Raw genomic sequence first — 16,532 nt, forward strand, 5'->3', positions numbered from 1 at the left:
GATAGTTTTAGAGATACTTTAATCCTTTCTGAGTACCTAACTCAATTCTAGCCATAATCCTAACCCCAGAATCCAGAGAGGAAGAAATAGCTTCCTGGCAGTGGGGGCCAGAGTTCAGATCAGGAAAATGTCAGATTTAAAGAAACCCAATTACCCCTGGGGATACAGGAGAAAGGATCTAATGTGACCCAGAAATCAAATCAATTACTCCTTTTTCCCAGTAGCAATGGCAATCAGCTCTCCTTATGTCTCCATCCCTGTGAATTCTAAAACCAAAATACCTCTTCTTGATTTCATTCCTCTCCAAATGTTGCCTCTTCTATAGAAATATAAACTCCTTCAGGTCAGGGACTATTTCTCATTTATATTTGTGTCACCACTGCTTAGAACTGTACTTGGCACCCAGAAAACTCACAATAAAAGGTTTTCGTGGTCCCCCCCCCCCATTCTTTCATTCAAAAAGGCAGACTGGGTTTGTACCTTGATGTCTTAGAGTGCCAAAGTCCCTGGAGCTGAAAGGAACAGAAACAGAGATTCAGACTAGAAGATCAACACCACCAGATCAGACCAGAAGGGAGGGTACAGGGAGTACTCTGGCTGTCCATTTGTCTGGTAGGCTTGCCTCTCTGCTTCAGCACTTTTCAGACCAGAGATCATATCCTGGAGGGCTTAACTCTTTCATCTCTGGAACTCTTCCCAGCCGCCTCTGACTTTTGGTTTTTTAATTTATTCATTTGTTTGTTACATTAAAATTCCCAGCTATCCCCTTTCCTTCTTCCTCTCCTCGTACTAGAAAAGACATAATTTGTCAAAAAGATATGTGTATATATAAAATTGTCTTGCTTGTTTCTATTTATCAGTTCTTTTGATTACATTAAATTAAAAAAATTATAGACAAAACTAACAGTTAATATTAGGAGGAAAGCAGAAAATTGGGGAAAATTTTTATAGATCTCTTACATAGAGGTATTATATCTAAAATGTATAGAAAACTTTGTGAAATTTATAAGAATGTGAGCCATTCTCCAATTAATAAATGGGATAAGTGACTTTCCCAGGGTCACACAGCTAGGAAGTATCTGAAGCCAGGTTTGAACCCAGGTCTTCCTGATTCCAGTCCTGGAACTCTATTTGACCTGGATCCTATGTTCTAAAATATTTATAGCAGCTCTTTTTGCGATGGCAAAGAACTGGAAACTGAGGGGATGCCCATCAATTAGGGCATGGCTAAACAAGTTGTGGCATATAATTGTAATGAAATACTATTGAGCCATAAGAAATGACAAACAGGCTAATTTTAAAAAATATGAAAAAAAACACCTCTGACTGTGCAACTTTGTCTCACTTAAATCCAATTCATCCCAAGTTAAGGCATCACCCCATGATCCTCTTCAAAAACAAAATATTGAACAATAATTCCTAATTGATGGGTGCCTTACACGACCTGCTACATCTAGCTTCACCAGCCCCACATACACTTTCCATCTATAAAGTCACAATCAAATCAATACTGGTTTTGCTACCAAAAAGTGCCAATCTCTTCCCTTCTAGCCCCATTCATCAACTCCAAACCAGAAGCCCCTCTCTGATCACCACTCTGCTATATGCATTGTTCCCCCAACCCTCTTAAGAATGTAAACTCTTTGAGGGCAGGGATTGCTACAAGTTAGTGTTTTTATACCCAGTGTATGCTGCAAAAGAAAGAATTCTGGGATTAGGGTCAGAGGACCAGGAACCAAATCCTGGGTCACCCAATTACTACTTGTATAACCTCGGACAAAGTGAGAGCTTTCTAAGGACTCAGTTTTCTCAACTATAAAGTGAAAATATTTAGACTATAAACATATTTGAGGTCCCTTTCAATTCTAACTTTACAAACAATATAATATGTCATTCCTATACATTTTTGTCTAGGGCAAGGGTTTGAGGGCCAAATCTAGCCCATCATCTATCTTGTACTGACATTGAGATTTTAAGATGCAATAAAATTTTATTTTAAAACATTAAAAGAATTATAAACGCAGTGTACAAAAAAATAGATGATGAGCCGGATTTGGTTTATAGGTTTTAGTTTACAGATCTTTGGTCCAGGAGAGAATCTTTTGTTACTGGCATCACTGAGGCTCAGAAGAGTTCTGTGTGATGGTGATGGAATACTACTGCACTGTAAGAAATGATGAGCAGGTTAATTTAAAAAAAAATAAGCAAACAAACATGGAGGGGGCAACCAGCTGGGTGGCTCAGTGGAAGGAGAACCAGATCTGAAAATGGAAAATCTGGGGCTCAAATCTGACCTCAGCCCCTTCCTAAATGTGGGACCCTGGGAAAGTCACTTAATTCCCATTTCCTAACCCTTACCATTCTTCTGCCTTGGAACTAAAATGAAAAGGGTTAAAAAAAAAAGAAGAAAGACCACCTCTGACTTTGTGCAACTCTACCTCACTTAAATTCTATTAAACACAAGTCTAGACGTCACAAAAGATGAACAACAATTCTGAGAGACGAGTGCTTTATGTGGCTTTTCCCTATCCCCTCCAGTATTTGTTATTTTGTCCTTTTATCATTTCAGGTAATCTGATAGGTGAGATGATGCCCCAGAGTTGTTTTGATTGCATGTCTTTATTCAATAAAAATTTAGAGCATTTTTTCACCTACAGATAGCTTTGATGTCTTCATCCAACAGTAGTAAGAAAAGAGGGAGTCTCCATACCAAAATAATTACTCTGTATAATCACGATAGATTCATTTAACTATGTGTGTGCAGGTGTGTAATTTATCAAATAAATAGTCACGAGCCACTACTGTTCTCACTTGTAGATTAGAGAATATTTCACAACTGTCCCAGTTTGGGGCCTCTGAGAAAGACAAGGGAAATGAATGTGTGTTGTTCCCTAGGTTTCCCTACAGTAAGGGGGAAAAAAAGCACAGATGGCCCTTTAAGTATGGCCACACAAAGCCTGGGCATCTCTAATGATAATCCATATGGAACCTGGAAACAGTATTTACACCTGGGGCTAAAGATTAAACACATTTCCTTGTGGAGGGGGAAAAAATCACACCTTCCATCTCAAATTGCTGACTCTAGTAAAAAATGAACAAAGTACGAATTGCAATTAAGCTGTCCAGATGGCTTTAGTGTTTTTCCCTCTTCTGTTTCTGAAAAAATTAGATCAGTATTTCACTCCTCTCAGGGTGGACCTGGCAGAAGCCAAGCACGGTGTCCACTGTTTTATCCTTTAACAATAAAAGCATTTGGGTGAGCACTGGGGGGCAGCTGAAGCGTGTTCTAACCTAGGTCCAGAGTTGGCATGCTTTCTAAAGTAAAAAGCCAAATTTTCATTAATTCACTGGCTTATAGGAGTTGGGAAGAGAAGAAAAGGATGTTATCCAGAAGCATATAGGTAAATTTTTAACGACTTCTGGCTCTCAGAAAAATAAAAGTGTTCACACACTTCTTAAACAAAACTCTTATCTTTTGTCTTAGTATCAGTTCTAAGACAGAAGAGTGACAAGGGCTAGGCAACTGTGTCTTGCCCAGGATGATACAGCTAGGATGTGTCCATAGCTAAATTTGGACTGAGGTCCTTGTGACTCCAAGCCTGTCATGATATCCTCTGTACTACCCAGCTGCCCCTCAGACACTTAATCTAAATTATTAATATTTCCTCAATCAGTTTTTAAAGTCTAGACGATCAAAATATAATAAATCAAATCCTGATTTGTCATTTTTGCTGATTTCTGAGATGCAAATGCTCACACTGAAAATTTAACAATCAGCTCTTTGGATCTTGTTCTAACTAGCTCCAGCACACCCCTGGCTGTTATCTAAATTATTTCCTTCGAGTTTTCAAGGTTTTTCCTATCTATAACAGACCCTTTTAACATGCAAATACTTTTGAAAGGGTTTTTGTCTTTTTTTATGTCATGGATTTCTTGGGCAGTCTGGTGAAGCCTATGAATCCTTTCTAAGAGTAATGATTTTAAGTACACAAAAAAAGGCACAGGATTTCAAGGGAATTAATTTTGATTAAAAATCAATTAAAAGGAAATTCACTTGTATTGAAATACACTCGTAGGGGAAGCTAGATGGCTCAGGAGATTGAGAGCCAGGTCCAAAGACAGGAAGACCCGGATTCAAGTGTGGCCTCAGACACTTCCTAGCTGTGGGATATTGGGCAAGTCATTTAACCCCCATTGCCTAGCCCTTCTTCTGCCTTTGAACCAGTATTTAATAACGATTCTAACACAGAAGGTAAGGGTTTTAAAAAAAAGAAACCCAGTAATAAAATTATTTTTTAAACAAGTTCACAGACTCCACGTTAAGAATCGCTGATAATAAGTTATATGAAAAATGCTCTAGATTACTAATAATTAGAGAAATGCAAATTAAAGCAATTCTGAGGTTCTGCTTCACACTTATCAGACTGGCAAAGATGTCAAAAAAAGAAATTGATGAATGTTGGAAAGGCTCCAGGAACACAGCCACATTAATAATGCAGTGTTGGTGGAGCTATGAATTGGTCCAGCTACTCTGGAAAGCAACTGGGAATTCTGCCCAGAGAGTTATCCAAGCATCCATACCCTTTGACCCAACTATACCACTATTAGAATTGTGCTCCAAAGAAATTAAAGAAAGAGGAAAAGGACTTCTATATATGTAAACATTTAAAGCAGTTTTTTCATTGGTCACCAAAACTTAGAAATTAAGAGGGTGTCCTCTTATTGGGTAAAAACCAATCAACATAAGGATAAACCATGAGTCCAAAAGGATGATAAAACATGGCACTCGCTTTCTGACAGGGAGGAGATAGATGAACTTAAAATGAGGAAAGAAATCTATATTTTTGGACATGGCTAATGTGGGAATTTGTTTTTTTGCCAGATAGTGTATAAAGTCTGAGAGATTCGTTCTCATTTTTTAATCCTCATCTTGGCCCTTGAGGAAGCTAGTGGTACAGTAGATAGCACCTTGAAACTGTTATCAGGAAAAAAACGTGAGTTCTAATCTTGATTTATTATTTATTAGCTGACCCTGACCCAGTTACTAAAAAACAAACAAACAAACAAAAAACCACTTTGCCTGCCTCAGTTTCTTCATCTGTAAAAATGGGAACAATAGCACCTACTTCCTAGAGTTGTAAAGTTCAAATGAAAAAATATTTATAAGGTACTTGGCATATACACATAGTAGGTACATAATAAATGCTTATTTCCTTCCTTGCTAATGGGATCACAAAGAGACAGACACAACTGAAACGACTGAAGAACAAAGTGTAAAATAACAGCATTCCTCACAGGATTGTTGTCAAGATCAAATGAGAGAATTATCATAAAATTCTTAGCATAGTGCCTGGTACATAGTAGGTGCTTAATAAATGCTCATTCCCTTGACTTCCCTTCTTTGTTAATATGGAAGGAGAGTAGGGAATTATTATAATGTAAAGACAAAGGGTGCCAATAATTTTTTATTGCAATATATTGCAAATATATATTTTTTAAACAAGGGGAAGAAAGAATGCCTGAGTGTCTCTCAGCTTACATTCTAGTAGTAAATGAATGTCTTTTGGGGATTGGGAACAAGGCAAGACAATGAATACCAGATATGGTTCTAGGAACCTGAGATATAAAGACAAAAACTATAATCATCTCTGCCATCAAGCAGCCTACATACTATTTAGAGGAAATGGCCCAGATAAATAAATAAATTCTAATTTAATTTGTCACAGTGGAGAATGGGAGACAGGATCAGGAAAGGAAAGATAAGGATTCCAAGTGGCAGAGGAGTGGGCGGATGCATGATTCGGACAAAGAAACAGCAAGTAGGTCATTTGGCTGGAAGAGTGGGTATATGTGAAGGGAAATGATACAGATGAAGTCTAGACAAAGAAGTTGGAGGCAGATAGTAACGGGCTTTAAAAGCCAGAGGAGTCTCTAAGCAAGAGGAGGGGTGGGGGGATGGGGAAGATAAGGGCAGCTTCAAGAGGGACAATGGCAAAGACAAAGCATCTACTTTCCAGTTTTACTCAGGGCTGGTCCTGGTGCCCATTACATACTATGGATACTCTGCCCCAGCCCCAGCCAATGATCCATTATGCTGTGTGGGCTTATTCCTCATCCCTCCATCATTGGAGCAAGAGGATAAGAGAAAAAAAAAATTTAGCTTTGAAGCACAGAACCTCTACAGGCATACAGCAAAGGACCTTCAATTGGGGATGCTTATTTTGCCAATACCTGGCAGAATAGAATGTAGCAAACAATGCCCCAGAAGTCCAGTCGAATAACTTGGGATCATGCCACAGGAGTCTGTGTTCAAAAACAACATTCAACTCTTTTATGGTCGCATGCTTTTCCAATTGCTTTTTTCTTTTAAAAAATTTTTATTTATTGTTTATTTTTTGTTTTCATATTACCTTCATTTATTTTATCTCTTTTAATCAAATCTATTTTTGCTTTAGTTTTTCTGAGATCAAGATTGCTACTCCTGCCTTTTTTTCCTCAGTTGAAACCCAATAGATTCTGCTCCAGCCTCTTACCTTTACCCTGTATGTGTCTAGCTGCCTCAAATGTATTTCTTGTAGCAATATATGGTAGAATTGTGGGTTTTTTTAATCCACTCTGCTATTTCTGTTTTATGGGTGAGTTCATCCCATTTACATTCACAGTTATGATTGCTACCTTTATATTCCCTCCATCTTGATTTCCTCTTTTAAACCTGCCCTTTTTCCTTTCACTTTCCCTCCACACCAGTGTTTCTCTTTTAATCATTCCCTCTTCCAACTCCCTTATTTTACTCCCCTTCCCACCACCTCCCTTCTTAATCCCCTTCTACTTCTCTATAGGGTAAGATAGGATTTTATACTCCCAAAGAACCTGGCTTTTCTTCTCTCTCTGAACTAATTCCAATAAAAGTAAAGTTTAAGTATTTCCCATCACCACCCTCATTCTTCCCTCCTTGTAATAGTACCTCCACCACATGCCTCTTTATCATATCACCTTCATTTCTGAACATACATCTTTCTTTCCTTTATAAAAGACTTTAAAAAAAAAAAGAAGGGAAAAGTTGCTCATCAAAATGAATTAGCATATCAATCACATCTGAAATTCCACATCCATAGTTCCTTTGTAAAAGGCTGGAGGTGGATTTTCTTAATATTCTTCCTTTTTTTTTACAAAACCCTTACCTTCTGTCTTGGAATTAGTACTAAGTATCTATCCATCTAAGGTGGAAGAATAGAAAGGGCTAGGCAATTGGGGTTAAATGACTTGCCCAGGATCACACAACTAGGAAATGTCTGAAGCCAAATTTGAATCCAGGACTTCATGACAGTAGGCCTGGGTCTCTATCTACTTTCTACATAGCTGCCCCTTCTCTTTTCTTATTGTTCTATGATAAATCATGGTATTTTCTTTAGCTCCCCCAGTGCTATGACTCTCATGGGACATATGGTGCTTTGACCTTGTGCACTGACACCCAGGCTGACCACAATTCTTCTCTCTGTCTTATTTTGAAGTTATCCAATCCCCTATACTATAATACACCCCACCCCCAGAACCCCCTAGCTAAGGTATCCCTTTCCCTGAGCCTACCTTTCCCTCACTGCTAGTCTTTTTGGGAGGTAAGGGAGGGATTCTCAAGGGAAGGTGGGCCATTCCCTCCCCCAGTATCATCATGGATGTTCCCCTCCTTATGCCCTAAGTCCAACACCCTCATTTTATAGATGAGAAAACATAGGCTAGAGGTATTATAAGACTTGTCCTGGGTCATATAACTAATAAGTAGTTGTAGCAGGATTAGAATTTGAGTCTTCTTGAATGCAAGTCCTGCACTCTATCCACTGAGTCTTCTATGATCACCAGCTCTATTTAACTCAGAATCAACAAATATTTTATTCTCTTTTTATGCAAATTCTTTGATGGCTGGAACTGTATTTTTGTTGTATGTGTTTAAACCTGGTTGACCCCAACACATTCCACAATTTCCCACACATAGAAGGTACTTTATAGATGCTTGTAAAATTGAACTTAGTATAAGTATTAGTATTAAGCATTAGACAGCATTAAGTATAAGACAGATTAGCCTCAAAGACTACTCTGATCGTTATCGTGTCATTAGCGTGGCTTTCCCTGAACCCTCATGTAACAAAGTTGGGTTGAAGTATGGCTCCTGGAGTGCCCAGCATGTTTCCTGGTCACTTTGGACCACTTCTTGAGAGACAGCTCAGAATTGATAATGCACCAATGCATTGGAAGAGCGAAGCATCTCTATACTGGCCTCAAAACTGGAAAAGCTGCTGAATCCACATGTCAGGAGAACAATTTGAACCCAAGGTGATGTGACATGCTTTGGTTTGTCTCCATCTCTTTCCTCATACAACCATAACTGTAGTTCAAGCTGTGGCCTCTTCCCTGGATGACTCCAATAGCCTGCCTCAATCCCTCCTCCTCTAACCTATTCTCCACTCAGCTGCCCAAGTGGTTTTCTAAAGCAGAGGTCTAACCATGTCACTCTCTGCTTCAGTGGGCTCCACTAGCTCCCTCCAACCTCCCTAGGATCTAATCTAATAGAAAATTAATGTAATTAATGTAATATAACAATATAGTATAGTATATAATGACATGCTAGGATATAGGATATGATGTGACAATATAATGTGATATATGAATAACAATGTAATATAAATACATAATACATAACATAATATAATAGACTATAATAATATATGTATAATATCATATGAATTATAAATATATAAATTATATAAGTATATAATATAAATTATAAATATATCTGATATATCATACCATACCACACCATTCCATACCAGACTGTATCAGACTATACGAGACTATCCCATCCCATACTATACTATACCATTCCATTCCATATTATTCTATACCATACCGTACTATACTATACCTTTAAAACCCTGCCACAACTTAATCCCTTCCTGTTTTCAAGTATTCTTCCATTTCACTCCCCTCTTCCTCCTTTAAGATGCAGTGATGGTAGCCTACTTTTAGTCCTCAGATGTATGACTCCATGCCCCTTTTCTGTACCTTTTAGGCACTGGCTCACTCCATCCCTGGAACTTTCTGCCTCTTCACATCCGTGGCTTTATCCTTGACTTTCTTTAAGACTCAGCTCGAATACGGCCTTTCATCAATGACCTTACCTGTTCTGCTGAGTTGAGAAAACCCTTTATCTACTCTACAAATATCTTTTATGTGCCTCTTTATTTACAGGTTCTCTCTCCCACTACTAAATGAGCTCCTTGAGGACAGGGATTGTTTTTTCTACTTCTTTCTTTCTTTGCCTTTCCTTTGTATCTCTAGTACCTTGCTTGCTTGCTTGCTTACTAAGTATTTGTTGACTTGATTGAGTGGTTCCATGTTCTTCACAAAGGACTTTGTAGCTGCTTTGGCCCACCTGGGGGGAAGTGGAGGAAAGGGAATAGGTATACCTAGCACTTACTATGTGCCAGACACTGTGCTAAGTGCTTTAAAAAAATCATCTCAGCAGTTGCCAAGGACTATTGATTTCACATCTGCAGCATTTTCTGAATGTGCCCTCTTCTCTGTTCTGACATCGCCCGCTCTGGTGCAGACCCTCATCATTTCATGCCTCCACTACTGCAATAGCTACTGCCTGCGTCAAGTCTCTCTGCACTCCAATCCATCTCCCATTCAGCTACCAAGGAGACTTTCCTAAAGTATAGTTCTGATCCATGATATCCCTCCCTACTCAATAAACTCTAGTGGCTCCCTTTTGCCTCCAGAATCAATGCTAAAGGCTTTGTTTGGCATTCAAAGCCCTTCCTACTCTTACCTCCTCCTACCTTTCCAGTCTTCTTATTCCCTGAGGCTTACTCTTCAATCCAGGGATGCTGAGCTACTGGCTATTTCATGAGCAAAAGACTCTGACTCTGGGACAGGTAAGTGGCATAGTGAATAGAGCACTGGACTTGGAATCAGGAAGACTCGTGTTCCTAAGTTCAAATCCGTCCTCAAATGGGGTCATAAAGAGTTAGACATGACTGAACAACAACAGGCTTGTCTCTGGGCATATCTCTGGCTCTCCTTCATGTCTGAAACCTCTTTCTCCTCAACTCCACCCTTCCTGGTTTCCTTTAAAGTCCCAAATAAAATTGACAGGAAGCCTTCCCTACCCCTCTCAATTCTAATGTCATCCCTTTCTTTGTTCATTACTTCGTATTTAGCTGTAGATAGCTTATTTGTACAAATCTGTTTCCATGTTTTTTACTCCATTAGATTGTAGGTTCCTTGCAAAAAAGGACTGTCTTTCATCACTTATTGTATCCCCGGGAATTTGCACAGTTCCTGGCACATAGTAGGTGCTTAATAAATGCTTATTGACTGACTGACCTTGAGAGGGCCCCTTTCCTTTGGTCACTGAATGGCCATTCAGGCCATGCCATATATATTTACTTATGCATTGCCTTCTTCTACTCTTTTCATGATTGACTTGGAATCAGAGACTTGAACTCTGAGGCTGATAGAGGCTTCTCCGATTCTGACCGCCAGAAAAATGAATTATTACTAAATGGAAGAACATGATAAGAAATCAGTGATATGGCATAAGAAACAAGGGTAGACATTCTTGGCACCACTTCTGACTTGCTCAGTTTTTTTTTCAAAGTCTTTATTCTTCTTACCAGCAGCAAGGGAGTTGGCGGGGGGGGGGGGGGCTCCCCTCACAGAGTCATAAAGGATCTCAACTCTGTAGCATCATTTCAGATATATGCTAATGCTTCCACTTGGAGTCCAGATGTTGTGGTTGTGGTTATTGTTGTTTTTCAGTCATTTCAGTCTTGTCTGATTCTTCATGACCCAGTGTTGGGGTTTTTTTTTTTTTCACAAAGAAACTGGAATAGTTTGACTTTTCCTTCTCCAGCTCATTTTATAGAAGAGGAAACTTGGGCAATGGGGTTAGTGACTTGCTCAAGATCACAAAGCTAGTTTAGTGGCTGAGGACAGATTTGAATTCAGATTTTCCTGCCTCCAAGCTTGGCACCTGTCCTTTGTGCCACCTAGCTGTCCTTGTGATCCTCTTCTTTCCATATTGTCTTGTAGATTCCCCAAGTGAGAGTGCCTTTTGGAAAATGATTCAGCATCTCTTCCTCTACCTCTTCTTCTTTAGGCATCACTCACTAAATTATTTTTATTAATTGATTATCATTATTTATTGACTAAATTTCTAATTTATCACAATTATAGGATCACCCAGCAGCTGGGTGGTACAGTAATAGAGTGCTGGACTACAAGATAGGAAGAATGGGGTTCAAATTTAGCCTCAGATACTTACAGGCTGTGTGATCCTGTAAAAATCACTTAACCATCTTAAAACTCAGTTTTCTCATCTGTAAAATGGGCTTAAAATAGCTCCTACCCCCCAGGATTGTCATGAGGATCAAATGAGATACTATCTGTAAATCACTTTGCAAATCTGAAAGTGCTACATAAATTCTAACTATTATTCTTGTTATATATCATGTCTCTGCTTGGAATCTGTCCTGAAGTCAGGGGTCAGCAAGCTGCCAAGGGAAGTCGGTAATGATATGGTAATTCAGTTGCAGCCTAATAAATACAAGACCAATAGTTTTTGTGTGATACTGATGACAACTGATACATACACAGTAATACCTTCCACCTCACAAAAAGCTTTCCTCACAACAGCCCTGGCTAAGTCTTACTGCCATCTTTCTACAGATGAAGAAACTGAGGCTCCAGGAGTTTAAATGACTTGCCCAGATTCATGCAGAAAGCATTGAGCTGGGATTCAAACACACATCTGGGCTTCACATGTAACAAAATGAACTTAGACTTTACTCTTTCTTTCTAGAGGCAGAGATTCTTAACCTGAAATCCAGAAACTCCCTAGAAGTTTGTAAATAGATTTTGGGGGGGAGGTGGGGAACAGTCTGTCATCTCAAATGAGATAAAAATTGCATCTTTGTTTTCATTCACTTTTAACTGAAATTTAGCATTTTATTCAATTATGAATTTAAAAAACGTCATTTTGATAAGACCATAAGCTTCATTTACTAAATTTCTTTTAGTAGTTGTTATTATTATTATTGTTATTATTATTATTGCCTAAATATCTAAAGGAGTTCTGGACTCAACAATGGTTTAGAGCTTTGCTTTAGGCACAAATTTTGAGAGTCCCATCTAGTATAGAAACTTTTAGGACTAGGTAACCCAGAAGCCCTTGCATTTGAAGTACTGGAAATGCACAGTGCTTCTATCTTCTTAGGTAAGTCCTTTTTAAGGCTACTGATCTCCGGCACTCTGGTTAGGATGCTGGGCTCAGAATCTCATCTTGCTACTTCCTGAGAGGGTGGAACTCTTAGACAAAGATCCAATCTGTAGCTTTCAGCAGGCCCCTGAAGGGAACTAGAGAAGTGGTCTTAATTGGTCAGATTGGGAGGAAATCCGACATATGATGGGCTAGGCACAGACCAAGCTGGTCCCAGATCAGATAGGAGCTCTGAGGTGCCCCCTCTCCCACCTTACCAGTACAACAAATGCTTGGAAAAGAGAAGTACCAACGAGATACTTAAGTATAACAAGCCTTTGCAGCTTCTTGCTTTGTAACGTTCCCCTTCTTTGGCTATTTACCCTTTGTTTCCTAGTGGAGTGATTAACAGAAAAATATATGCAATGACATATGCACATGCATGAACACACACACACACACACAAAGGCCCCCAAAAACTCAAGGAAGGGGATGCTTTTTAGAAGGAATCAGGAAAGGAGACATGCAAAAATCTGTGTCCTTTTCTACCTATGTAGAAGAAAGGCTGTCGGCAAATGAACCAGAGGAGCAGCTGAGCCAAGCCCTGGGAGGGAAGAAAGCAGGACACGAGGAATTGGCCCACAATTCAGGAAGGTGCGCCATGTTGGCAGGATCTATCCTGCAATGCCCTTTTGTCTCCCTTAGACCGTGTGCCATAATTCAGCGACCGATCCAACATAACTTTACCGATCCGATGATGGCAATGTCAATGGGAAGCGCTCCATGGGTTAACCATGTTTAGAAACTCATTTACAAAATACTGGGTATTTAGTGCAAATATCGATAATATGGAAATAGGTCTTGGTCAATGACACATGTAAAATCCAGTAGAATTGCGCATCAGCTACAGGAAGGTGGTGGTGGAGGGGAGGGAAAAAGCATGAATCTTGTAACCACAGAAAAATATTCTAAATTAATTAAATAAAAATTTCCAAAAATTTAAAAAAAATGCTGGGTGGGTTGGATTAGTTGAGCAAAGGAAGCTGAGAAGAGTTAAGAGCAGGAATTCACAGGCTCTGATTTCAAATTCTCACCATAATAATTATAGTAAGCATAGTAATAACTAGCATTTATTTAGCATTCTAAAGTTTGCAAAGCCCTTGATCTATATCTACATAATTTATTTCATTATATTTAAAATTTTTAATAATGTAAATAAAAATATAAGTTTATAAAAATTATATTAATAAAATTATATATACACATATATAATTTATTTAATCTCTACAACTACTTCTGGGAATTAGGTGCTATTATTATCTTCATCTTAAAAGATGAGGAAACTGAGGCTCAGTGAAGTTGAACAGCTTGTGAAAGGCATATGGATAATGCATGTATCAAGCAATAATCAAACTCAGATATTCCTGGCTCCAATCCTGGGCTCAATCTAGTATGCCACCTTGCTATCATTCCATGACTTCTTTTATGATGTTTCAATTCTAGCCAGCAATGCACATCGTCTCCGGGTATTTTCAAGCACTCAACAAACATCTTTATTTAAAATACCTACTATGTGCAGAATCAGGCTAAATGTTGGGGCCATCCAAAGATAAATAAGACAAAGTCCTTGTCTTCAGGGAACTCATTCCATCCCCTAGTTTTGCCCTAGACTAAAGTCTTGCTCTCCTGTTCCTGCTTTCCATCCCTTAGTGAGGGTTTCATGTCCCAAAGACTGTCTGGATACCCTGAGAGAGCTGATAGCAGAGAAAGACAACACGACGAGTTTTACAAACCTTTGTCTGCAGTAGAGAGATCTCCATTTCCCTTCTCAGGCTTAGAGCAGGACTGAGAGGTCCTTTCTTTTTGTGTTTTTGGTTTTGCCTTCCTCTTCTTTCATGGATAAGCTTGGAGGAGAATGGAGGGGGGAGGCCTAGAAAAACAGGATCATCCCCTAAAAGCTCCACCAGCACCACTGCCAGATATGTAAGCAAGTCTGGAGAGGCTGAACAGGGCAGTTCTGGGTTTAGTAAGGAGGCCCTCTAAAAACCAGCCCCTCAGAAAACCACAAACACACACAGGAGGCCAGCAGGCTAGATAGGAAACCAGCAACAATCTGATAAAGGCATGCCGGCAAATAGCATTTGCAGAAAGGCAGCAGTGAAGAATGAACCCAAGGGGACCCCGTCCTATAACAGGAAAGCACTAATTAGCAAGTAGCCAGGGGAGAGGAACCAGGAAGAATATGTGGCGTGAATGAATGAATCAGGGCAGCTAGATGACTCAGTGGATAAAGAAGGAAGTCTTGGGTTCAAATTTGACCTCAGAGAGCTCCTACCTGTGAGATCCTGGGCAAATCACTTAGTCTCTATTGCCTAGCCCTCACCACTCTCCTCGCCTTGGAACTGACACTTATATAGATTCTGAGATGGAAGATAAGCGTTTTTTAAAAATGAAAGAATGAATGAGAAAAGCATTCATAAGTACCTTTTATGTGCCAGGCACTGTATTAAGAGCTGGGGATATAAATACAGAAAATAGTTCAGCTCCTGCCCTCAAAGAGTTACATTTTAAAAGGAAAGACAACCCACGTAGGGAAGCAATGACCAGGGCGGTGAATCATAAGGAAGATGAGTTGATCCATTGAACAATACTTTCCATAAACAACAATATATATTTTTAAACAACAATAATCCTTACCTTCTGTCTTAGAATTGATACGTGTGTTGGTTCTGAAGTAGAAGAGCGGTAAGGGCTAGACATTTTGGGTTAAGTGACTTGCCAAGGACCAAACAGCTAGGAAGGAAGCGTCTGAGTCCATATTTGAACCCAGGATCTCCCATCTCCAGGCCTGGAGCTCTATCCACTGAGCAAACTAGCTGCCCCTAGTTTAGATTTGAATGCTGTGCCCAAAGCCAGAAGAGCAGGGACCATTTCCCCCCTTTCTTTGTATTTCAAGCACTTAGCAGAGTGTCTGGCACATAGTAGGTGTTTAACAAATTGCTAAGTTGCCCGATTTACTTCTCAGATTCTGTTTCTGGCCCGGGTTGCCTAGCTCTCTTCCCTCTACTACATTATATGAACACATCCTCTTGCTTTTGTCTCTTCTAGAGTCTGTTTGATCAATCGGTATTCTTCCTTATGGGCTAAAGACCCTACTCACTCCTCCAGCTCCTGCCTCTCCCTTGAGACATCACCAGATAGATAATGGTACAGTCAGTGCTCTTCCTCCCACCCAGGACTCTTGGCTACTCTGACCACACTCCTGCCCCTGTCTTAAGTAGAACAAGATAATCATCAGATAATTACCAGATAATAAAAACTCACTTCTTGTTCATGATAGGGAAGCAGCTGGGCAATAGAAACTTGATGGGGGGGTGGGAGGACCAGGAGATCCCTGGTGCCTCCATACTAGCAACAGCTGTATCTAGTCCATATGTTTTAGGAGCAAGCAGAACTGTATTTTGAATCTAGCCCCATCATTCCACCATGGTTGCAGAAGAAAAGAATTGTTTCAGGAAGCAAGAATAAGGACCAGGGATGCCTCGATGAAGTAAGGCAACTGGTGAGTGGTTGTCTATTGCAGAATGTTCTCTTTTGTATATTTTTGTCATTCTTGTTTCCTTACAAAAAGAATTTCCTCCAAGGAAGATTAGGTGGGTGGGAGGTGGAGGTGGTGTTTCTCTTGGTTAAATTGCATGGTCATATTCTTTCCAGAGTAGAGCTGAGACATGTGATTTATCTACCAGTGAAGGAAGGGTTTCTCACATCTTGGTGAAGAGGAAAGAAAGGTCCAAAGTGCTATCAGAACAAGGGAAAGGCAAGAACCAGGCTGAGCTGATACTAGAGCATCTACAGAGGCCTGAAAAAAAATTTAATGGCAGAAAGAAATGGAAAACCAATGGCTTGGAGTTGAGAATCTGGCTAGGGAGTCCCTACCAGATTAAAAAGCAACAAGCAATGAGTACCAGAGTTAACTTTAGCTCAATCTATTTCCCCAAAGAATAACTATAAAATATCACAACCTCACCCACCAACCTGCAGTACACCATCCTACAGATACACCTATCATCAGTGGGAAGAGTACACATACCCATAGAATAGTCCATACATAACCGAGACGACTCACTAGAGTGCCCAAGGCCCCCTCTCTTTTCTTTGTGTTCTTATGATGCTTTTCTTAAGGCCAATGCATCTACTTGGCAGGCCACTCTGTTGGTTTTCTGGGCCTTCTCTTTGACACAACTTCCCTTTAATCTGGAGCTATACTCTCTAGTCC

The 16,532-nt window shown here is 39.7% G+C and overlaps 1 protein-coding gene across 1 annotated transcript in view; it reads right to left on the reverse strand.

Annotated features, from left to right (window-relative positions):
* Positions 1-15,299, reverse strand: part of ZBTB38 (zinc finger and BTB domain containing 38) — a 175,324-nt gene extending 160,025 nt beyond the window's left edge. The window contains exon 1 of the mRNA XM_056807403.1: positions 14,954-15,299. The gene's annotated coding sequence lies outside the window, so the exon portion shown is untranslated. The remainder of the gene's footprint in view (positions 1-14,953) is intronic.
* Positions 15,300-16,532: the final 1,233 nt, after the last annotated feature.

The sequence above is a fragment of the Monodelphis domestica genome, chromosome 8 (genome assembly GCF_027887165.1).
Source record: "Monodelphis domestica isolate mMonDom1 chromosome 8, mMonDom1.pri, whole genome shotgun sequence".
Lineage (NCBI taxonomy): Eukaryota > Metazoa > Chordata > Mammalia > Didelphimorphia > Didelphidae > Monodelphis > Monodelphis domestica.